We start from the raw sequence: 22,819 nt of genomic DNA on the forward strand, positions 1-22,819 counted from the left end.
GAGGGAGAAGTAGACTCCCTGCTGAGCAGGGAGCCTGATGCAAGGCTGGATCCCAAGACCCTGGGATCCTGACCTGAGCCAAAGGCAGACACTTAACCAACTGAGCCACCCAGGTGCCCCACTGTTTATTTCTGTGATTGTTCTTTATGAGCCCATAAATTACTTTGATAAAAATTAAAATTTAATTTAAAAATTAAGTTTGTACAGATTAAAATATCTTAATGTAGCACAATTTGAAAAGAAGCAGGCTATAGTGGAAAGGACCAGAATTTGATATCTAGGTTCATGGATAATTCTGCCCTTTTATTGCTTATGCAAATCTGTGAAAGTCTTAAGCCTTGAGACTCAGTTATACATTTATGACTTGGGGAAAATAATACTTGCCCTACTGTCTTAGTTTATAAAGCTTGCCATAACAAAATACTGCAGACCAAGTAGCTTAAACAAGTTTTCCCCCACCCACACCCACCCCAACCCCCCTACCCGCAGTTCTGGAGGCTGAAAGTCCATGATCAAGGGCTTGGCTGGGTTGGTTTCTCTTGAAGCCTCTCTCCTTGTCTTGTAAATAACCCCTCCTTGCTGTAACCTCAAATGGCCTTTCCTCTCAGGGAGTTCATCTTTAGGGGCTCTTCCTCTTCTTATGAGGATACTAGTCAGATGGGATTGGGGCCCTACCCCAATGGTCTCATTTTAATTTAATCACCTCTTTAAAGACCTTATCCCCAAAAATAGTTACATCTGTGGTTCTGGAGATTGGGATTTCCACATGTAAACTTTGAGGAAACACAATTCAGTCCATTATGCCTACTTTCTACATTCACTCATTTGCTGAGATCTATTGGGGTTCCTTCATGTTCTATCCTGTGCTAGGCAATGAGGACTGAATGAGAGGATCAAATGAGATAGATGGCCTTTTGAAACTAAAGTATTTTTTTAAATGAAGGCAGACCCCATCCGGCATAATTCTTTGCTTACAGGAAATAATTAAAGTGGAATTAAGTGAAGAAGATGGAAATTTTCTAAAAAGGAAGAAAAGGCAAGTGTGGACAAATTTACTGAATAGCCCTGATATGTGCCAGGCACTGATTATAAGATTTATATAAATTGTCTCATTTAATCCTTACTTCTATCCTGCTGGAAAGACATTACCAAAATAAAATCATTTTCTAGACACCTGGGTGGCTCAGCAGTTGAGCGTCTGCCTTTGGCTCAGGTTATGATCCCAGGTCCAGGGATCGAGTCCCACATCAGGCTCCCTATGAGGAGCCTGCTTCTCCCTCTACCTATGTCTCTGCCTCTCTCTCTCTCTCTCTCTCTCTCTCTCTCTGTGTGTGTGCGTGTGTGTGTGTCTCATGAATAAAGAAATAAAATGTTTTTTAAAAATCATTTTCCTGGTGAGAAACCTATTAGAAACTCAGTAACTTCCCTAAGGTTGTACAGCCAACCTAACTTGAATTTGGATCTATCCAATGCCTCTACTCTACTGTGAATCACAACTGAAAGGAATCACGGTTAGGCTTTATTTCTTTAAACATTTTTTGTTAAATATTGAATATATTCAAAAAGTATCATTTATGTGTATAGAAAATAATGATAAAAAGAATACCTGTGTACTTACAACCTGACTTGAGATAGGAAATATTACCAATTCCTTAGAAGTACTGTTATACATCTCCCTTCATCCCTATTCTTTTCTCTCTTCCTTCCAGAACCATTATTCTAGTTTCTTTTTAAGTTTTTTTTTCCTCTATTATTTTGGGTGGCATGGGAGGAAGAGAGGTAAAAGGAAAGAATCTTTTTTTTTTTTTTAAGATTTTATTTATTCATGAGAGACAGAGGCAGAGGGAGAAGCATGCTCCATGTAGGGAGCCTCACGTGGGACTCGATCCTGGGTCTCCAGGATCACTGAAGGCAGCGCTAAGCCGCTAAGCCACCGGGGCTGCCCAGGAAGAGAGAATCTTGAGCAGACTCCCCACTGAGCAAAGAGCCCAACTCAGGGCAGATTTCGCATCCCAGAGATCATGACCTGAACTGAAATCAAGAGTCAGACACTTAACTGATTGAACCACCCAGTCGCCCCTATTCTAGTTTTGTGTTTACTAATCTGTCGCACACACATACATTTACATTTTCATTTTGCATGTTTTTAAAATCCAAACAATTCATGTGTTCTTCTGGAACCCACCCACCCACCCCCTGTCAACATTAAGTCCCTAAAATGAATTCATGTTGATGACCATGACCATAATTGCATCCCTGTTGCCTCTAATGGCTTAGTGCTGCCAACCTGGCCTCTAGAATCCTGTTATGTCCATTGACTCTGAAGCATCTCTTATCAATCTTGATCTAGAGGACAAACAATTCTGAGCTTCTCAGAATGTACTTGTACAATACTTAGGGAGGGTCTTTTGAGCCTTCCCAGGGAATGTTGCTAGCTGGTGGGTTCACTAGTATTAAATAATAAATGTTATCCTAATTCTAATCTATTTGAATTTTTTTACCCCTACCTCATCTTTCTTCTAAGAAATTCCAGTACCTCTATCTCATCATTGTTTTCAAGTTTCAAGGAGCCACTTTTGCAACATACTAGGTACAGTTACAGGCATCCTTCCAGAACATAACGTCTTGAGTCACTGCATAGTGCTCCCTTATTAAAAAACTCTCGCCTATCTAGCCTTATAGTCTGTCCTCCCTGATCCAGCACCTTTAAATTCCATTTCCAGGCAAATTCTCCTAGTTCCTGCTGGTACATATTTGCCAGGTTCTGCAGTGCTTTTGGTGAATAATCCCTTTCTTCATATAGCAATATTTCTCTGCTTGGCTCATAATAAGACTTCTAATTACTGGTCTAGAAGCAATAAAGAGAGACAAGGAAAGATCTTACAGACAGGCATCATCTTGCAAGGTATCTGCCCTAGGTAAAGTCTTTGCACAATCTCCACACAATCAGAGACTGGTTTCCTCTAGCAAGAGGAAGGGCTCCAGAGAATTCTGGCCCAGAGTATCCAGAGGAATCTGGGGAGTTAAGTCTTTAATCCCATTCACCCAACCATTCCCATCAGGAGTCTCAGGGCTCCTGTTCTTTCCTTTCAAGTACCTGACTTTAGCATAAGAAATCTTCTGGACAGTGAATTCAACTTCCTTCTGCCGTACTGAAGATCAAATTTGGGGTCTTGTTTTTCAACTTCGTGTTCTCTGTCTACAGGAGATGAGACTCCCTTTAAAAGATGCCAAGGAAGATTTCTGGCCTTCTTTCAAACTATGTTCTAAATTAATGGTTATCTGATCAGAGCCTGTTATTTTCTTCCTTCATGGCTCCTCCAAAAGCTAACAACAAACCAACCTCAAAATTCTAATAATGCAAAATTCTCATATATTGCAGTTCAAGAACTATTCTATAGGCCAGTGCATTTTTTTTAACTCATGCTTGTACATGATCCCAATTCATCACAGGTGAGACTTTAAGTAATAATGATGCAAGAGTATGCCAGAGATTATCAACAGCAATTGAGTCTTCATTGCCATCTGACCACCAACTGATCTAGTTCTAAAACCTTATTCTGATTGTCTCCTTCTTTGCATCACTTCTCAGACCCACTGACTTAGGCTGGGTTTCTCCAAAACTAAGGATCTGAGTACAAGTAGCATGTTTGAAAGGGAAAATGTGACATCAGGAAGTATTGGCAAAGGAATGAAGTAATACTGAAAGGGAAAGAAACAGTACAGAACACTTTAATGAGCAGGATACTGCTGAGGGCAACTGGGGATCAATCCCATAGGGCATCCCTAGGAAACATGTGGAATACATATCAGAGTGGTCCCACCCAAGGAGGCAGGGCAGCTAGGATATTTGTCCTTCATCTCCCATTCCCATTGGCTGAGGTCTCTTCCCTGAGCATAGACCTGCCCCCACATTCAGATAAAGAAAAGCGATAGGCAAAGAATCACAACTGCTTCCAGTGAGGTTGGCTTGTACTAGATCATTCCAGAGTACCTTGGAGAATTGGGTGAGGCACCAGTGGCTGTCAGCTACACCTTCTCCAACTTCCTTTCTAAAATAACACACACCCCAACGATAGAATATTACTCAGCCATAAAAAAAGAATGAAATTGGGGCACCTGGGTGGCTCAATGGTTGAGCATCTCTTTGGCTCAGATCATGATCCTGGGATCCTAGGGTGGAGCCCCACATCCGGCTCCCTGTAGGGAACCTGCTTCTTCCTCTGCCTATATTTCTGCCTCTCTCTGTGTCTCTTATGAACAGATAAAATCTCTAAAAAAAAAAAATGAATGAAATCTTACCATTTGTGACAACATGTTTGGACCTAGAGGGTATTATCCTGACTGAGATTAGTCAGACAGGGAAAGACAAATACCATATGATTTCACTTATATGTGGAATCTGAAAAAACAAAACGAATGAGCAAACAAAACAAAACAGAAACAGATTCATAGATACAGAGAACAATCTGGAGGTTGCCACAAGAAGATGGGAGAATGAGCAATACAGGGGCAGGGGATTAAAAGGTACAAACTTCCAGTTTTAAAATAAAGTCATGGGGATAAAATGTACAGCATAGAGAATGTAGTTAATAATATTGTACCAACTTTGGTGACAGATGATACCTAGATTTATTCTTTCATAATGTATATAAATGTCAAAGCACTATTTTGATACCTGAAACTAATACATTATATGTCAACTACCCTTCAAAATAAGTAAATAAATAAAATTAAATAATACACACCACATCATCACCCTTTACTCTTCTATTTTTTTAATTATTCACAGTAATATTTCTACCTGGAATTCCCTTATATTTATTTATAGCATCCCCCCACCACATAAACATCTACTATAGTATAAGCCAAAGACTTCATCTGATTTATTCACTGATATATGCTCTGTGCTTAGAACAATGCCTAAAACATGGCATGCTCACAATAAGTATTTTTGAGTGAATGAATGAAAAGAAGTAATATGGGATCCCTGGGTGGCGCAGCGGTTTAATGCCTGCCTTTGGCCCAGGACGCGATCCTGGAGACCCAGGATGGAGTCCCACGTCGGGCTCCCGGTGCATGGAGCCTGCTTCTCCCTCTGCCTGTGTCTCTGCCTCTCTCTCTCTCTCTCTCTCTCTCTCTCTCTCTCTGTGACTATCATAAATAAATAAAAATTTAAAAAAAAAGAAAAGTAATATTTTCAATATAGCTTAAAAACAGCAAAAAGGAGGTCAGAGTCTTAGAAGAGGGGCTTATTGAGCAGAGCCATGAAGGATAAGCTCTTTCGCAAATATTTTCTCCCAACTCATGACTTGTCTTCTCATTCTTTTGACATTGTCTTTCACAAAGCAGTTTTTCATTTTGATGAAGTCCAGCTTCTGAATTATTTTTTTCATCGATTGTGCCTTTGGTGTTGTATCTAAAAAGTCGTCACTATAGCCAAGGTTATGCAGGTTTTCTCTAGTATTATTATTCTGAGAACTTTTTTTCCCCCCTATATCAATACTTTATTCTTTTTCATTGCTAAGTTCTATTGTGTGGGCATATTGCAATCTATGTATTTACCTGTTGCTGGATACTTGAGCTGTTTCATTTCTCTTAGGTCAATATCTAAGGGTTGAATGATGGGTCATTTTTGTTGGTATACATTGAACTTTAAAGAACTGATTCAGCTGTTGTCCAAAGTGGTCATATCATTTAGTATTCCCACTAATAGTACATGAGAGTTCTAGTACTCCACATTCTCCCAAACACTTGCTATCATTAATCTTTTTAATCTTACCCATTCTAGCAGCTGTATAATGGTATCTCGTTGTGATTTTAATTTAAATTTTAATTTTTGTGAAATCTGATTTATTTTTTTATATTTACGCATTTTTGCATGTGTTTGAGAGATCTGTGCCAAACCCAGGGTTCCTACAATTTTCTTCTCTGTTTTCTTATATAAATTTTATAGTTTTAGCTCTTACAATTAGGTCTATGATCAAATTTAAGTTAATTTTTATATATGATCTGAAGTGAAGGTTGATATTCATTGCTGCTCTTGGTTAAAATATGTGCTTATTCTAAATCAGATGTGGGGTGATAAAATTGTATATAGAGAGGATAGCAACGAGAGATTTAGAAGTAGATAAAAGATGATGACTGACGATAGCCTAGATTTTTCAGGAGAGTCTTGATTTTTCATTTTCTGTCCTTTCCCCTTCCCCTAGCTTTTATTATTAAAAGAAAGTTCAAACATACAGAGAAGTTGAGAACAACTTTTATAAACACCCTTATACCCAGCATGTAGATTCAGTAGTTGTTAAAGTGTTTCCGTTGCTTTATTTAATTATATTTCTGAGCCATTTGAAGGTAAATTGCTGAAACCAAGACACTTAGACCTAACACTTCAACATACTTAGGATATTCTTTTACATAAAATATGATTAGCATGTTCACATCCAAGAGAATTAATAATTATTCCCTATTTTCATGTGGTATCCAATCCTATTCAGATTATACCCAGTGTGCTCTCTAGTGTTTTCAAACCAGCATCCAACCAAGTTTCACCTATTGCATTTGATTGTTATGGCTCTTTCATCTTTCTAAATCTAGAATTCCTCTACTGTTTTAAAACATGTCTTGAGGGACACCTAGGTGGTTCAATCAGTTAAGCGTTTATCTTTGGCTAAGGTCATGATCCCTGGGCATGCCTCTCCCTCTGCCTCTCTCTCTCTCTCACTCTCTCAATCTTGTCTCTTATGAATAAATAAATAAAATATTTTTTAAAAAACCGTGTCTTGTAGAATGTACTATATTCAGGACATATTGTGTAATTCCAATTATATAAAATTCTGAAAAATGAAAACTAATCTATGGTGACAGAAAGCAGTTGATGTTCACCTGGGGATGGGGACAGAAGATGAGAAAGTAAATTGCAAAGGACCTGAGCAAACTCTTGGGGTGATGATATGTGCATTATTTGATTGCAGTGATGGTTTCACAGTTGACAACATATGTCAAAACTGATAAAGTGTACATTTTAAATGGACCATTTATTCACCAGTTACAACTTAACAAAGCTGCAAAAAGTTGGGGAGGGGCTAAATGTACAAATGAAAATAATAGGACAGAAAATTTTAAATTGAGACTGTCCTGGAAAATCTAGGCTCTATAGGAATTGTGCTTATTATCAGTCACCAAGTCTTCATCTAACTTGCTCTTGAATTTCTCTCCAATTTCCTATTTTCACTCATATCACTTTACAGTGGATTTAGAAGAATAATATATAACAAAAATACGGTTTAAGTTTTAAACTACCTCTATGTAAGTGCTTGAAAATAAATAAAGAAAACATCAAAAATGCATTTTAATTTAAAAAACAAAAAATTTTCAGTAGCCCCCCATTGCCTCCTGAATTAAACAGAGGCAGTTCACAGAAGGATCTAAATCTCTCTCTTCAGCTTCTGCTTCCATTACTACCTATATGTATTCCATCCCCAGATTGATAGGCTTGCGTGCTACTTGCAGACCTCATGCCTGCACTGCTCATGCCCTTGGCCACATTGTTCTTTCTGCATTTCCCTGGTGCTCTCCTCCTCTTCCTTCAACTGTCTCTGACAAGCAGAAATACTCCTCATTCTTTAAGGCTTCTTAAGGAAATGGCTGATTCTCACTCTAACCCAGCGTGCCTTCCTCCACCTTGGACCACAGCAGTTTACACTTCCCCATGTGTCCTTGCCAGCCCTGGGGCCAGAGTGAGGCCAGCGAGGCACCCACCCAAGATACAAATTTTAAGGGAGCAGCAAAAAACTCAGCAAGCAAGTACTTTCGAGTCAGCACCTAATCAAGTTTCACTCTTTGCATTTGGTTGTTACTTATTCAGTATTTTTTAATCTAGAATATTTTCACCACCTTCTAAAAATGTATTTTATGGGATATACCTGTACATATCTAGTACATTTTGTAATATTTGTATTATATATTCATGTGATATTAAAACATTTTTATAATATTTATAGTATATATAACGTTTTTTAAAGTAATGCAAAATATAGATGATAGTTGATGATATAGAAATTTTAGATAAAGACAGGATCAGGATGACTGATTTTTCCAGAGCCTCAGGCTCTAATATGGCTCCAAGGGGCCCTGGCTCAATCCCACACTGCCTGCATGAAAGGACTGACTCATCCTGTATCCCCTGCAGCGCCCATGCCAAGGCCTGGCAGGTCCTGCACACCCATTCACCTGACCACAATTTTCTGCTTCTCGCATATAAAACTTACCTCATCGAGGAAGGAAAGAAAACAGCAGCTGCAATGAGATGTCTAAGGGTAGAAAACTAATGAAGGAAAAAGAAATGCTAACAGGTTTGTACTCTAAGACAATACAGATTGTCTCCAAGACAAAGAACTTCAGCTGCACCCTGCGTGTCTTGAAGTTAGACCACAAGGGGAAGACAAGCCATTACCTTAAATATTTCTCATTTTAAAATGCTCATTTTTATACCAATCATAACCATCCTGAATAATTCAAATCACCATGCCCCCTTCTTATCCTCAGTATAGAATTTTTTTGTCATAAACAGATGCATATTCTTAATACAAAACTAATAAAGTAAAAAAAAAATTAAGTCTCTTTCCAGTTTTTATCTTTCAGTTGTAGATGTCTTTCTTGCAGTAGGGTTGAAAAGAATCGTCTGTTCATGGGTGTCGACAATATTTGTGATTTAATAACCATTTTGACAGTCCTCTTTTGTGGGCCTAAGACTTCAAAATAAAATCTGTGAAAGTATTTGCTGACAAGTAGAGTATCTCAGTATTCCCATTGTGTTCGTATATTAATCACAGATTTAATTATTCATTTCTTCAGGCATCATGATATCATCATATGTAGTCCCTTTCCTAATCTGGTTAAAACTAGTTTGGTTCTCATGACTGTAAATACACCATATAGGACAGAAAACCTCAAGGCATAAAGGGGGGGGAACCCTGATGTAGTTTACCGATCTGCTGTACAATTTCATGTTTTTAGCTGTATTGTTTCTAATTATATATGTAATACTGCTTTGTTTGGCAATATATCCTATTTCAAACATTGGTCTTATCAGAATATAAATACCTTAAATTAGAGTAAATTATACCCTACATTCATGGAAAACTTAAACTATCATGAAAGTCCATAACTTTAGTTCCACATTAGGAGTGAATAATAATAAACAAGCCAAAAAAAAGTCCCCTGAAAATGTGAAATATTTTTAAATGAAATAGACCTGATTTAAGATTAGGACTATATTCCTCATTTTGTTCATCTAATCAAATATAGTATATACAAGATGAATCTTGCTAATTTAGGGGAAAGAAATCAATGAAAGAGTTGTAGGATGCCTTATATTTTCATGTGCAACTACATTATTGGTGACTCCTAAGTTATCTTTTGAAATTACAAGTACAATTTTAGATTTCAGGTACAAATTTAGATTTCATTACTGATTATAGGCAGAAATAAATTTCTGTATGTTAGTTGTTAGGTAGGGAGGAAGATCTAGATATGCTCCAAGCTGAGAAAACAGGCAGAAACCACCTTTTGGGACAGTTGGTTTCCTCTTGCTTCATTGAATTTCATAGTCAAGAATTAGATAGGGATCTATCTGAGGGACTATCTATCCAAAGAACTCCTGTCACACTAAGGAGGGAATTGGTGAGTTAGGAACATGGTAAATCACTTGTGGATACCACTGGTCTCCTCAAGTTGATGATGTAAGCAAATTGACTTCCTCAGGGAAGAACAAGAAGACCTTCAAAACAACAGGTAGAGTACTTGTTGCTGTGTTGAGGACAGACTATCTGACTAAGATTAAATCAGGGGCAGCAACCTTGCCTGTCTTGTCTGCTGCAATATATTCAGCACCTATCACTGTGCTAGCACATAGAAGGTATTTAATACATATTGTTGATGAATTTTTGGTTTTCTTATTTTTAATTTTTTTAAAGATTCTTACATTTTATTTATTTATTTATTTATTTATTTATTTATTTATCAGAGCAAGAGTGCGAGAGAGCACAAGCAGGGGTAGCAGCAGGAAGAGGGAAAGGGTGAAGCAGACTCCCCACAGAGCAGGGAGCCCAATGTGGGGCTCGATCCCAGGACCCTGGGATCATGACCTGAGCCAATGGCAGATGCTTACAGACTGAACCACCCAGATACCCCTGTTGATGAATTTTTAAAAGTCTATAGGCTTGAAAAAGCACAAGGGACACTTGAATGCATATTTCTAGGTGAAAGAGGCCATAATTCCAACTATATGACATTCTGGCAAAGGGAAACCACAGAGACAGTAAAAGATCAATTGTTGCCAGGGGTTCTGCAAGGAGGGAGAGATAAATAGGTAGGACATGCAGAATTATTAGGGCAGTGAAACTATTCTGTGGGGTACCCTAATAGTGGATACATGTCATTATATATTTGCCAAAACCCATGGAATGTATAATACAAAGATTGACCCTAATGTAGTATAATGTAATGGACCTTAGGTAATAACAATGTATTGATATTGGCTCATCAACTATATCAAATGCATCACAATGACGCAAGGTGTTAATAATAGGGGAAACTGGGGAAAGGGAAAGAAGAAAATTGGTAACTCTTTTTACTTTCTGCTCATTTTCTGTAAATCTAAAACTGCTCTAAAAAATAAAATCTATTAATTACAAAAAAGAATCTTTAAAACTTTATCATGCTTTTTACTTCCACTCCAGGACAATATAAAAGAAGCTACCAGAAACTAGATGAATGAGGACGCCTGGGTGGCTCAGTGATTGAGCGTCTGCCTTTGGTTCAGGACGTGATCTCAGTGTCCTGGGATCAAGTCTCACATCAGGCTTCCTGCAAGGAACCTGCTTCTCTCTCTGCCTATGTCTCTGCCTCTGTCTCTGTCTCTGTCTCTCTCTCTCTGTGTCTGTGTGTGTGTGTGTGTGTGTGTGTGTGTGTCTCATGAATAAATAAGTAAATCCTAAAAAAAAAAAAAAAAAAAACTAGATGAATGAATGAATGAATGTGTTTGATATTCCTTAGAATCCATTTTGAGTAAATAAATACCTACTGAGTGCCAACCAAACCAGCGCTAGGCAGTGTACAGTATAGAAAGTAAAGAAACTGTTCCTTATTTTGCAAACTACAAAGAAGAGCTTTTTGTTCTCTTGGCCACAAGATTCTACAGGAGAGAAAGGAGAAAAAATAAAAACTTTAGGGAATGTGACAGTTAAATGGGAATTTCAGTGAAATGAAGTTGGAACAAAAACAAAGATTCAAAGACTAGGTAAATGTGTAAAGACAGGAAAAAGAACCCAGTAAAACTGAAGTTGAAACAATCCATGTTGGGATCCCTGGGTGGCGCAGCGGTTTGGTGCCTGCCTTTGGCCCGGGGCACGATCCTGGAGACCGGGGATCGAATCCCACGTTGGGCTCCCGGTGCATGGAGCCTGCTTCTCCCTCTGCCTGTGTCTCTGCCCCTCTCTCTCTCTCTCTGTGACTATCGTAGATAAATAAAATAAAATAAAAAATTAAAGAAAAATAAACAATCCATGTTGCATATAAATGGATATAAGAATTATGATCTCCGGAAACAGAAAGCTTGTGTATAGTTTTGTAAGTCATTGGAGATATGCTATAATCACATAGACACACATACGCACACACACACACACATACACACACACAAGCTATACTCTTTCTAAGGATCTCCAAATCAGCCAGTTGAATGCAGCTATGGAAGGTAGAGGAGAAGGAGTTATCTAGCCTGATGCTTCCACAAAACAATGCAGAACAGAGGCTTGTACAATTAGGACATCTTTCTCATCACCAAAAGATAGAGAAGTAGTACTGCCCCTTCTTGATTCCATACCCAACCCTCTAGGTGAGCTTTTATGACTTCCTTCATTCTTCAAATCTGGTATGGGTGTATATTTTAAGATGGTTTTGCCTGTACACCAGTCACAATATATCAAGTGGTAAAGAAAAGTGATAAAAGGAAAGCAATAGGGTTTTCCCTAAATCCTACTCCACACAGGAGAGCTCGAGCTTGAACATACCTTTTGGGAACTACAGCCTTCTGAAGATAGATGTAAACACACCCACATACACACACATGCAATTGCCCAAGATTCTAGACACTGGACAAGCATCTTAAAGGGTTGGACCACAGGGGGGCCTGGGTGGCTCAGTCAGTTGGGCGGCTGACTCTTGGTTTCAGCTCAAATCTCAGGGTCCTGGGATCAAGTCCCATGCTGGGCTCCATGCCCAGCACAGCGTCTCCTTGGGATTCTCTCTCCCTCTCCCTCTGCCCTTTCCCTCTGCTGACTCACTCAAATAATAAATAAATAAATAAATAAATAAATAAATAAATAAATAAATAAATAAATAAAATATTTGAAAAAAATTATACAGATTCAGATCACATCTAATTGGAAGCATTCTTTCAATATTCCTAAAGGAATAGGTGACCTGGAGGTTGGCTTTTGTGGTCAGAAGGCTCAGTCCTACTACCTACTAGCCTGGAAGGTCAGATAGTCTGAACCTCATTTTCCACATCTCTAATACAGAGGTTTAAAAGCCCTTGTCTTTCACAACAGACAGTTACAATGAAGGTAAAATGAGATAATGAGAGAAAAGTTATTGGTACACTACCATCATCATTGTCATCATTATTCCTTCCCTCCTGGAAAAAGAGATTGTCCAAGAGGTACTCAGGAAAGTGCCTAATGACTTTAGGGTATAATTCAACCCTTGGTGGGATTTTGGAAGGAAATAAATAGACTGCTTTCAAATTCAACAGACTGTTATCACCAAGGCTGTAGCATATGGCCATACACTGCACAACTCCACAACCATTAATATAATTCAGGATCTGAAGCTATAAATTAAGGATTACTGGGTGAAGATTGCAGATCTCACTTTCTGTAATATACTCATAAATAATCAAGCAAACCAGAAACCAGGTCTCCAAACAAGTGGCACATGACCTTCATATTTTCAAGTAACTTTGAAAAGTACAATAAATTTAACGAATGAATGGGATGATCACCCTGAAACTCTAAGTCTTTTTGTTAGGTGCTAAAAGATCTATTCAAATACTGAAATTAAAAAGAGAAAACATATAGGAATTTTAGTCCAAAACCTATCGATAGAATTTAAGTCCCACCTTCAGTTCTGAGATCAACTACAAAAGAAATATTTTCTAAAATACAAATTTTAAATTAAAATTCCACAAAAATCAGAAATTTCTTCTGCATGTAGATGAATTTTGCTCCCCACAAAAGAGCAACTGGATAGAGGAGAACAACATATGAGAACCCTGATCTACTTGATGAGAGGAAACTCTGATCCTAGCGTGGATACTATCCAGAAGTTTTCTCTCTAATTTTATGCAGTTCCAATGAATAGCTAAACAGGGTCTTTTATTTTTTTATTTTTATTATTTATTTATTTTTATTTTTTATTTTTATTTTTTATTTTTTTACTTTGGAAGTTATCCTAACCTTCATCTGGAAGAATGACCAAATGAAAATAACATGGAAAAAAAAAGAAAATAACATGGATATCATGGATATTCTAAAGAGAAATGAAGTGGAGAGCTAGCCCTACCAGATACTAAAACATAAAGCAATTAGAACTAAAACTTTGTGGTGCTGGGATAAGGATTGAATTGACAAATCTCTCAATGGAACATAGTAGGTTATAAATGGGTTCGAGCATGCATAAAATACATTAAATGTTGTATCACAAATCAACTGGGAAGGAAAGATCAGTTCATAAATTGTAATGGGTTGAATAGCTAGCATTTGAGAGAAAAATCAGCTCATATCTTCATCTCACGCTATAAATAAAAAATTGGGGATATGTAGAAAAATGAAAACGAAAAATCAAACTTTAGATGAGCTAAAGTACAATAGTATTAAATATTTTTGAATCCTCTGGAAAAATATGAATTTCTAAGCCTGAAAACAATAGATGAAATAAAAAATTGACAACATAAAAACAAATAGAATTCTGAAATTTAAGATAAAAAAGTGAACTGCAGGGATGCCTGGGTGCCTCAGCGGTTTAGCGTCTACCTTCAGCTCGGGGCATGATCCCAGAGTGCCGGGATCAAGGCCCATAAGCGGGAAGCCTGCTTCTCTTTCTGCCTATGTCTCTGCCTCTCTCTCTGTGCTTCTCATGAGTAAATACATAAAATCTTTAAAAAAAAAAAAAAAAGTAAGCTGCAAACTGGAAAACATAATCAACTGATGGGAAGGGACTAATAACTTTAGAGTTCAGATAAAGAGATACAAAGATTATTGAGGTTCTAATAAATAAATCAGCAAAGGGCATGTTCAGAACATTTACAGAAGAGCTATTAATAAAATAAGAGCTAAATAAAAAATTTCACCAGCAGTTGTGATTTTACAAAGCAACGAATGAAACAAATGTATGTCATTTTCACCTATTAAACTGGTAAAATGAAAAAGGGATCGTACTCACTAATGTAGAGGGGACAGAAAAATGTATGTGCTTTACAAATTCCTACTGACATTTCTCATGGACAAATCCTTTTAGAAAGTAATATATTTTTTAAAAAATAGAAAGTAATATATTTGACAAAATGTATCAACAAGAAAAGAAGATCTCATGCCTTTTTATCCAGGGTCCCTTTTCTGGAGATGAAGAAAACAAAAGGTATAGAAAAAGTCGCATGCACTAGGACAGTCATAGAATATTGTTTATGATTATAAAAGATTGGAAACAACCAAATTATGGAACAACCAGGAATTGTTTCAGTAAGGTATAGAACTTGGCAATGGTCATTTGAACAAAAATATTAAATGAATAAAATATACAAATAGTGAAATATTACTTAGCAAAAAAGGAAAGAAAGAAAGAAAAGAAAGAAAGAAAGAAAGAAAGAAAGAAAGAAAGAAAGAAAGAAAGAAAGAAAGAAAGATCATTATGTAAATTGAATGACCATGCAGTACACCTATTGATTGTTTCTTTTTTTCCTCCCTACTCTGCCCAGCATGGTTATAAATATCCTGGTAGCAATATCTCTTTCCTTTGGAGACTCCTTCCCAATCTTGTGTGATCCTGTGGGGATGTATATCATGGTAGCCCAACCTCATCTCTGTCAAATGGTAAGTGAGTATATGATGCAGGCTGGACCAGTGACAATGTAACATCCCCCTGTATATGGTAATTGGTCAAAGAAAAGACATACTCTGCTTGCCTGACCAATTTGAGTCTTCTCCCAGATTTTTCCAAATAGTAGATAGAAGCTATCTTCCATTTGGAGGACCTCAGGTTACTGGTAGCTATACTCCTTGTTGGCTGGGTTCAAGAGTTGCAAAGGAGAGGGTGGGAAGCAAAATTAATGAGACAGAAAAGAAAGATCTGAGGACATCCCCTGACCCCCTGGGAATAGCCCTACCTAAACTTCCTGTACTTCCCACTATACATGAGCATTCCTGACAAACAGTTTGAAATGGTTAAGGTGATTTGAGTTGGGATTTGGTTCTTAGCATTTGTGTCCTTACTCATACAGAAATAATTTCTGTATAGTATCTTTGATGACTAGAGTACTCTTAAAAATGTAGGTCAGACATGTTGCTGCTCTGTGTAAAATCTTACAACAGCTTCACATCACTCTTAGATGAGAAAATAATCTCTACCATGCTTTCTGAGGTCCCACAGGATCCTCTCTTCCTCTCTCTTACACACACACACACACACACACACACACCTTCCTTTCCTTCCCCCAACCATCATTGTCCATGCATGCTCCTCTTGCTCCTCTCCTCCGTCCACATTGGCCACTTTGCTATTCCTCAGAGTTCATTCCTGTTCTCTTTCCCTGTCTTTGCTCCCTCACGTGTGAGAAGGATGTGGCTCAGACAGTTCACAAGGCTGATTCTTTCTTGTCCATCAGGTTCTATCTCGAATGACACTTTTGTGAGACCTTTCCTGACCACTCCTTCTACATCTGTCTCCTTCATTTACTTCCCCTTAACTACATGCATTTTAAATTATCTAATTTTTTTGCCGTCTGTTTTAGAATGAAAGATTTAGGATAAAAAACATACACACTGAAATTGCAACTAGAAAACAATAAGCATATGAGAAAATATACATGATTTGTAACATGAGGGTCATGGATATTGATTATGTTTGATTTCTTTCATCTTTTTTCTTATCTCCCAAATTTTCTGTAATGTATTTATGTTGTTGGATTAATTAAGACACAGCTAGAAAAAAGTCATGTGCTCTTCAGGACCCACAGGCTTCCTAGCATTTTTTTTTTTTTTTTAGTGATTTTGTTTTGTTTTGTTTAAAGATTTTATTTATTTGAGAGAGAGAGAGAATGAGCAGGGAGAGTGGGAGAAGGAGAAGCAAACTCCCCACTGAGCAGGGAGCCCAACATGGGGCTGGATCCCAGGACCCTGAGATCATGACCTGAGCTGAAGCTTAACCAACTGAGCCACACAGGTGCTCGCCCAGACTTTTTATGAAGAATTTCAGTTACCCTAATATTAATTTTCAGAAACTATAATGATAGGTTTTGCTAACAGCTAGCCTCAGAAAATCTCTTGGTGAAAAAGAGAATGAAATTAAAAGGAGTGTTGGGGGGCAGCCCCGGTGGCCCCCCGGTTTAGCGCCGCCTGCAGCCCAGGGCGTGATCCTGGAGACCCTGGATCGAGTCCCACGTCAGGCTCTCTGTATGATGGTATGATGCCTGCTTCTCCCTCTGCCTGTGTCTCTGCCTCTCTCTCTCTCTCTGTCTCTATGAATAAATTTTTTAAAAATCTTTAAAAAAAGGAGTGTTGGGCATGACAGTGCTCCTAATTATAAGAGATACATTTGCATTGAGTCTTTGTGAAAGATGCCAAGCACAAAATATAACCATGATGGGTTTTCTACACATCCACATAAGCTCACATTCAAGACATATCAAAGATCAAATATAATACTAAAGGTTGTTAAAATTATTTGTCCCCATGCCATAGCCAAGTACATAATGAAAAGGGTCCTTTATTTATTATCTGTAACATGGGAGTAGTTAATTGAGAATAAATAGGCTAAGGTCCAGGAACGCTACAATTTTTATTTTTAAAGTGGTATTTACAATTTTTTAAAATGTAGCCCTCCATAAAAGTATTCCCAAAGCCTAAGGTGATCACATCTGTTTCTCAATCTCCACAATGATCTTCTCCTTGAAATCACATTTCTTTTTATTCCCAGCTTTTCCTGGCTCTTTGGTACACATGGATCTTAGTGTGTCTGCCCTTCTAGAGATCCCACAATCACCCTCACCAGTTTATTTGAGAGTCTCACCCGCTTTTCAACCGTTTAGTCACAACATGATGGATAACTTCGACTGTTCCCATGAATAGTTACAAAGTGCCTTTAGGTGGTAGCTCCTGGGTGGAAATAAGGCATTCTTCCCCTCTTACAGTGTATTGGGAAAAACAAGTAAACAAAAAAAAACAAAACAAAACAAAAAAATTACGAAATTGGTTAGGTTCTAGGGAGGAAATAAATAGGATTTATTCCTAAAATGGTTAGGAAAGGTCCCCCTGGAAAGGTAGATTGAGATCTGAAGCATGAAGAGGAGTCCTCCTGGGGAAGAGAAAAGCAAGTTTACTTAAAGGTTAAAATGGCTGAAACATCATAAGCAAGGGGTTAAGTGCCATGAAATAAGATAAATGTGTTCAGAAGATGCCAGATCAAGCATGGCCTTCCAGATTGGCTTTTATTTAAAATGCGATTTAAAACAATTGAAAGGTTTTAATCTGAAAAGTGACATTCAATTTACTTTTATTCTTGGTTTATTCTTCCCCTTTATTTACTGGTTTTCAAAATAATGAGTGAGTTCCTCAGTATTGAAAAGATAGAAACTTTACAATTGACATTGATATTCATAAAATAACTGGCTGAGATTTTGATTTGGATTGTGTTGAATCTATAGATCAGGTTAAGAACTGACGCCTTGACAATATTGAGGCTACCTGTCCATGATCATGAAATAGCTCTCCATTTATTTAGATTTTTCATTTTTTCAGCAGATTTTTATAGTTTTACCTATGTAGAACCTGAACATATTTTGTTAGACTTACACCTAAGTGTTTCTCTTGGTGTTAATGTAAATGGCATTGTGTTTTGATTTCAAATTCATTGCTGCTATATAAGAAAGCAATTGGCTTTTGTATATTAACTTTTTGTCCTGCAATCTTGCTACAATCACCGATTAGTTCTAGGATTCTTTTTTAAATGATTCTTTGGGATTTTCGACGTAAATAATGACTTAGTATCCTTCAAAGGTTTTACATATGTGTGTGCATATAATGCTATGAATTCATGATATCATGAATTTATGGATCTAAATGCCTTAATCTGTGTCAATCTCTTGTGATTACTTTTATCAATACATAATCATCTCATATGGGGCCAGTGGAAGTCTCTGCAGGTTGATTCCTGAGTCCTTCTGACATGTCTTGGATTGCTTCACTTCTCCCTGGTATGGCAAGATGTGCCAGGCTAGTCTTTCACATTTCTTGCCCCAGACCTGTAACCGATTTACTCTTCAAGGAGCCCTGACTCCTCTTATTGGTAGTCCCGATTGACCATCTCACCATCTTCCAGTCCATTTCTCAAATTACACTCAGCTTGCTTTTATTCCGTTCTCCATTTAAAAGTAAGGATGACTTTAAAATTGCACCCAGAATTGTAACTCCTAAATACCACGTCCCAATAAGAGAACAGACAGACTCGAGAACAACTTCCAAGTTTTGGGTGAAGACTGATGGCGGTTATCAAAATCAGAATAATGAACATTCTGAGAAAGATTTGAAGTGGGATATTAAATCACTGCTTCAAAATGCCAGAGGTCTAAATTTCAAAGATATTGTATAAACAATGTTCCCAAAACTCCCATGCCCTTTGTAACTGTTTACATTACTTTGAATACCCTTCTAGTCCTTTTTGACTAAGTCTACAATTTAAAAGTTACAAGCAATATGTTCATTCTGCTCTCTGGCCTGCGTCTTTCCATGCAGATAATCACTTTAAAAGATATTTAATCATGCTAACATACCATAATTTACTTATTTTCTTATTTGGGTCACGTTGCTTCTGACTTTTTGTTACTGTGTGTTAGTTAAGCCTTTGGTTATAAGCAACAAAAAGTGATTCAAGTTACTTTAAGTTGAAAGAGTAATTTCTTACAAAGATAGAGAGGTGTGTCACAGAATCAAAGGGTAGAAATGCAGTTTGGGCATCGGGAAGGAGCCAGAAAGTTGACAGTCCATTCTTTGTTTATCTCTGTTTTTCTTGGTGAATCTGCTTCATTCTTCTTTCCTTTACCCTGATTGTCTCTCCTTGCAGGGGAATAGAGTTACCTCATAGTTTATTGTATCACTCTGACCACATGCAGAGATTAACCTGCAATTTTCCCTCCCAGTTCCACATCCTGGCTTGCATTATTATATTAGATCCAGTCCTGGTTGAGTTGTAGATCATGAGGGGGATTACCCACTACAGACATGGATGCCATCTCCAGGGGGTGGAAGGGAGGAGTTCCTACAAAAGTGGGGCCAGCTCACAGGCTGGGGTGACCCCTAAAAGACATCACTACAATTTAAATGATGCCACAATGAACAAGTTTGTGGAAGTTATGTTTCTTCTTTGTCCTTAGAGTATGTTCTTCAAAGGGGAATTAGTGGGTCTCAGAGTAGGAACAGTTCATGACTTATCCTAAGACAATGTGAACTGGGCCAGGCTGACGACAGGAGAGGAAATAAGGGTGTTGGGAAATACTGGTCTGGCAACTCTCAAGAGACTCTTCCTTATCTCCATGATATGCCGTTTAAGTCATTGCCTGTTCCACCTTCAGAAAACACCAAAATGAACACACTCTCTTCACATTCCTTCTGCTTTTTATCTTTTGTCCCTTTGGTAGTATATTTTGAACAGAAGCTATGAAAGGGCAAGAAAATCCAATGCTCATGAAGTAATATCACATTTTTAAAAAATTTATTCATGAGAGACAGAGAGAGGCAGAGACACAGGCAGAGGGAGAAGCAGGCTCCCTGAAGGGAGCCCACCACGGGACTCGATCCTGGGACCTGGGATCACAACCTGAGTCAAAGGCAGACGCTCAACCACTGAGCCACCCAGGTGCTTTGTAACATCATATTCTTTTTTTTTTTTTTTTAAGATTTTATTTATTTATTCATGAGAGACACAGAGAGAGAGGCAGAGAGCAGGCTCCATGCAGGGAGCCTGATGTGGGACTTGATCCCAGATCCCGGCATCACGCCCTGAGCCAAAGGCAGATGCTCAACCACTGAGCCACCCAGGCGTCCCAAGATCACATTATTAAAGGGAGTTATTAACTTGCAAATTAATTCCTTCACACACACACACACACACACACACACAAAATGCCCCACATCCTTTCATCTTTCCTGTCAGTTCCATTTTCCAAAACTTTTCACGTTTTTCTGGCCCTTGCCACCCTCTGTCTGCTTTCTCCCCTTAGACTGAAGATCCAAACGATGTCCTTCCAGCATACAGTGCTGAAAAATACCCACCACTTAGGCTATTAATTCCTCGGAGTAAATGATAACTTTCAAGAATATGGATTACATGAGTACTTTGCATTTGTCACCCTTTTTAAAAAAAAAAATATTTTCTTTAAGCATGAAAGACACACAGAGAGAGAGGATGAGAGAGAGAGAGAGACGCTCAACCACTGAGCCACTCAGGAGCCCCATTTGTCATCATTACATTGTTCTTGTTTGGCTGAGGTCAGAATTTCGATGTATCTTTGGATTCCTTAATTCATGAATTTGGGAACTGGATAGGAGTCAGTACAAGACTGCAGGAAACTGGGGGTGGGGAGGTGGATAGGCTAGAGGGAACCAGGACCCAGGATGTCCCAGGTCAGCATTGTCCTGGCTGATGGGCAAAAGCCACACACAGGAGGGAAGGGAGCGAGGTGTCAGCCAGCATGAGATGGGAGGCAGCTCACTGACCCAGGGTGAATGACAAAGTATGGCCTCTGAGCAGGGCAGACTAGCTGTAGAAACCAAGGGTCCTGAGTGCGCAAGAAGGCAAGATAAGCCTGGAGCCCAAGTGTCCAGATAGAGGGTCTGAAAGTGGATGAAAAGTATGTTCAGCATAAGGTGCCAGAAGGATAACCAGAGAGGTTTGGCTCCATACACGGAGAGCAGCATTTGCCATGTGTTTTCAATATATTCTAATTCCCCCAAATTGCCTTTTTTTCTTCATTCTCTTGCAATGTTCCCATGTTGCTTGTTTAAAATGGTACCATTCACAAAGGTCATGTCAAAACATGATTCTTGATTAGAAATCAGAAGCCTCATCCTCTATTTTATTTTTAAACGCAAGTGACAAGGGTTGGCATTACCTGGCAGGTGTGTTCTCGTCCACAGTGAGATGGCATTCTGCAGGTGCCACTGGCTGGAGGGCAGCCCAGGCAGGGGGGCAGGGTCCCCTGGAGGATCCATCTGTCCTGAAGGAGCTCTCCCATAGGTACAATGGGAAAGTCAGGAGCTCTTTCCCATGTCATTCATTGTTTGACACACTCCCACCTAATTTTAAGGGTATAAAGGGAAAGGCAGCTGGTTTCTGAGTTTGCAGGGAAAAGTGCTAAAAGAAAATAAATAGTTGGGAAATTGTCTTGGAGTTCATGGAGTGAACAAGGCACTAATATGTAATAAAGGAGCTTTTAACTGTTCTGGGAACATTCTACCAGTGTGTTAGAGAGATGGTTGGCTATTGTTTTGTTTTGTTTTGTTATTAAATTAAAGAATATCAAAAGCCTCTCTCTAGTAGTTTTTGAGGGAATGCTGTGGGCAAATTATACAAGAGAGGGGGCAGGGGAGCGCATGAGCACCATTAAGCAGCTGTCTGTTAGGGAACATTTAATTTAGAATAAGATAAGCATCCATTGTACCGTAAAACAAATATTTTTGCAACATTTCCATCTCTGACTCCTTGCGCTGCTGTTTTCAGATTTTGCTAGAATGTAGGATGGGAAAACAATGGGAAGCTCGGAATATAGCTCGATCCCATTCATCAGTATTGAAGGAAGTGTTTGGCATGTGTTTTCAATGCATTATAATTCCCCCAAATTGCCTCTTTTCTTCACTCTATTGTAATTTCCTCCATGTTCCCTTATTTAAAATTGTACAATTCATAAAAGATTAATGCTTGTTCCAAAGAATATGCCCAAATTTCTCATTTGACATAGAATTGCATGGGCTTTTGTCTTTGTTAGTAACTAGCCCCCTTTGGGTACTTAATTCTTAATAAATATTAAGTGATGTATGTGCTTTTATGTTCTTGGCTAGAAATTACATGACTATGCATAGTCTCAAACTGTGTACCTTTTTGGGTAATGTGTTTTTGTAGTAATGGATCAAAACAGATTTGTATTAAACTGTTTCCCTGAGTTCAAAATAGAGATAAAGGGATCTTTCTCTTTCTAGGATCTTTAAGACACTGGGGAGATGTGGCTCCACAATGGAATTGAGTCAAATGAAACCTGTAGGATAAACTGAGGAATGCTTTTCTAACTATTAATTTTGGAAGTAAAAAGAGAATTTTAAAAAAAAAGAAATATCTCAAATAAGGTATTATTAATTATAACAATTATTTCAATTACTCCAGTTTATGTATGATAACTGAGTCCATCAAAATGAACATAATGGACTCGGATTTAACTAGATGTGACCACAGTTTTTCAAAGCGGTGAACTCCAACTTTTATTTAGTAGAATTTT

General features: G+C 38.1%; 1 long non-coding RNA gene across 1 annotated transcript in view; it reads left to right on the plus strand.

Annotated features, from left to right (window-relative positions):
* The first annotated feature begins 14,929 nt into the window (after window positions 1–14,929).
* Window positions 14,930–22,819, plus strand: part of LOC140594245 (uncharacterized) — a 32,001-nt gene continuing 24,111 nt past the window's right edge. The window contains exon 1 of the long non-coding RNA XR_011994979.1: window positions 14,930–15,152. This is a non-coding gene — a long non-coding RNA (uncharacterized lncRNA). The remainder of the gene's footprint in view (window positions 15,153–22,819) is intronic.

Source organism: Vulpes vulpes, chromosome 10 (assembly GCF_048418805.1).
Source record: "Vulpes vulpes isolate BD-2025 chromosome 10, VulVul3, whole genome shotgun sequence".
Taxonomy (NCBI): domain Eukaryota; kingdom Metazoa; phylum Chordata; class Mammalia; order Carnivora; family Canidae; genus Vulpes; species Vulpes vulpes.